The sequence below is a fragment of the Molossus molossus genome, unplaced genomic scaffold, assembly GCF_014108415.1.
Source record: "Molossus molossus isolate mMolMol1 unplaced genomic scaffold, mMolMol1.p scaffold_m16_p_8, whole genome shotgun sequence".
Taxonomy (NCBI): Eukaryota; Metazoa; Chordata; class Mammalia; order Chiroptera; family Molossidae; genus Molossus; species Molossus molossus.
The window spans coordinates 112,445,953-112,448,657 of record NW_023425402.1 but is presented as its reverse complement, the minus strand read 5'-3'; the positions used below and the strand labels follow the sequence as shown (position 1 = coordinate 112,448,657).

At 47.7% G+C, this 2,705-nt stretch overlaps 1 non-coding gene across 1 annotated transcript; it reads left to right on the top strand.

Annotated features, from left to right (window-relative positions):
* Nucleotides 1–220: 220 nt before the first annotated feature.
* LOC118622075 lies at nucleotides 221–327 on the top strand. The gene has a single exon (XR_004957912.1). It is a non-coding gene; the product is annotated as a U6 spliceosomal RNA (small nuclear RNA).
* The last annotated feature ends 2,378 nt before the right edge of the window (nucleotides 328–2,705 follow it).

The following is a 2,705-nucleotide window of genomic DNA, read 5'->3' as shown; positions in this document are numbered from 1 at the left end:
TCTTCTTCTGGGGGACGCGCCCGTCATGGGTGAGTCAGTCACCGAGTGTCCCACAGAGCCTCCGAGGCCGGGCTTTCTCGCTCTGGTGGAATCTTCCCAACAGCCTCTGGGGGGTTTTCTCCTGTTTGCAGAGGGGTGACCCAGCATCTCAGGTCTCAACTGGACAGCAAATCTGAGGTTGGACCCAGGTATTTAAAAATACTTCTAAATGGTTCACTGAGTGCTCGCTTTGGCAGCACATATACTAAAATCGGAACAAGACAGGACAGGTCAGCAGGGCCCCTGTGCAAGGATGACACGCAGATTGTTGAAGCTTCCATGTTTTTAAGAGAACCCAGTCTGGGAGGACATATTTGCCAATGACACATCAGATCAGGGGCTAATTTCCAAAATATGAAAGTACTCATACAACTCAACAAAAGGAAGACAATCCAATAAAAAATGGGGAGAGCACCCAGCCGGTGTGGCTCAGTGGATTCAGAGTGTCCCATGGACTGAGAGGTCCCAGTTCCATTCCCAGTCAGGGCACAGGCCCGGGTTGTGGGCTGGATCCCCAGTAGGGGGCGTGCAGGAGGCAGCCAAAGGATGTTTCTCTCACACTGATGTTTCTCTCTCTCCCTTCCCCTCTCTCTAAAAAAATCAATAAAAACATTTTTAAAAATGGGTAGAGGACTTGAATAGACTCTTCTGCAAACAGGACATACAAATGGCCTGGAGACATGAAAAAATGCTCAACATCACTAATCATCCGAGATGCAAATTAAAACGACTCTGAAGTATCACCTCACACCTGTCAGAATGGCCGCCATCAACAAATCATCAAACAACAAGTGCTGGTGAGGGTGTGGAGAAAAGGGGACTCTAGTACACTGCTGGTGGGAATGCAGACTGGTGCAGCCACTATGAAAAACAATATGGTGTTACCTCAAAACATTAAAAATTGAACTGCCATTTGACCTAGTGAACCCACTTCTAGAAATATACCCTAAGAAGCCTGAAACACTAATCAGAAAGAATATATGCACCCCTATGTTCATAGCAGCACTATTTACAATAGCTAAGATCTGGAAACAGCCCAAGTGTCCATCAGTAGACGAATGGATAAAAAAGGAGTGGTACATGTACACAATGGAGTACTATGCAGCTGTAAGGAAGCAAGATCTCTTATCCTTTGAGACGACGTGGAGGAACCAGAGAGTATTGTGCTGAGCGAAATAAGCCAATCAAACAAAGACAAATACCACATGACCTCACTTATATGTGGAATAGAATGAACAAAATAAGCTGACGATCAAAATAGATCCAGAGTCATGAAAGTAGGGAACAGACTGACAAACCTCAGAGGGAAGGGGGATGGGGGTGGGGGGTGGGAAGAGATAAAGTAAAGAACTTATTTGCATATGTGCACAACCAATCAACACAGACAATAATATGGTGAAGGCAGGAGGGGGTGGGAGTGGGGAGGAGGGTGTTAATGGGGAAAAAAGGGGAACATCTGTAATACTCTCAACAATAAAAGTAAAAAAAATTGTTGAGCATAATTATAATATTTTCTTAAAATAGTACTACAGAGCAAACCGTATTCTTAATTGAAATACTAAACCAAAAACACCTCTTGTATGAAGAGGTGTTTTTTATGAAGTCCAGTTGCTTCATAAAATCAAAGTGGGCCCATGTTTCTAACACAAGACATTTCAGAAAATTAAGTGGGAAGAATTGCATTAATCTTTGCAAATCCATCAAAATGTAGATACAGTGACACAAATATTTCAAAATATCTGTCTACTACAAATAACCTCATTTTATGTCAATCTAAAATAAATAAATAAATGTTAACTGAGGTACAATTCATACAGTATAAAAGCAACCACGCCCACGTGAGACACTCCGTGGCCTCACTGCCAAAGCAGGCACTTCCGTGGCATCCACAGGGCTGTGCAGCCACCGCCTCCAGCAAATTCCAGAACATCTCCATCGCCCAAAGTGACCCCCAACCCACCAGCAGTCTGTCCTCACCCCCACCCCGGCAGCCACTCATCACTGACTCCAATTGCCGTGGGAAAAAGACCATTGTGTTTATAACTTAAGTTCAAAGAACAAATTACCTGCAATCTTTTTTTTAAAAAAAAAAACTTCCAACTGAATTAATACGTTTAAATCTCCTTTTACCCCAGCTCCCGGCTGACACGGAAGCTGGGAGGGTGAGCAGGAGGACAGGGCAGGGAGGCCGGCACCATGGCAACCACGTGGATGAGGACCTTCCAAAGGCCAGGCTGGCGACGTGCGCTGAGCCCGAGGGGCCTCAGGCCAGACCGCTGGGTCCCAGGAATCCTGCGCACAGTGGGCCTGTCCTGCTGATGACTAGCCAGTGCCCCGTCGTTCCAGACCTGCCCTTAGCAACGGACCTGCCCGGGCAGGCCTCCCCCTCACAACCACCTGGAGACAGCAGGTGCAGCGGTCATCACCCATCCTCAGGTGAGGACTCAAGACCAGGAAGGCTCGAATTTGAGGACTCTGGATGGAGATCACAGGTGGAGGAGCCTCGTTGGGTCCAGCGTGGGGAACGGAGGTGGGACCAGCTAAGAGGTAGCGCCCCTGTCCCGTAAGGAGGGCGTCTGGGTGCCGGTCGGGTTCAGGGCCTTCAGAAGACACACCTGAGGCCTTCCTGAACCGCCCAAGGACAGGCTCCCCAGCTGCCCCAGCGA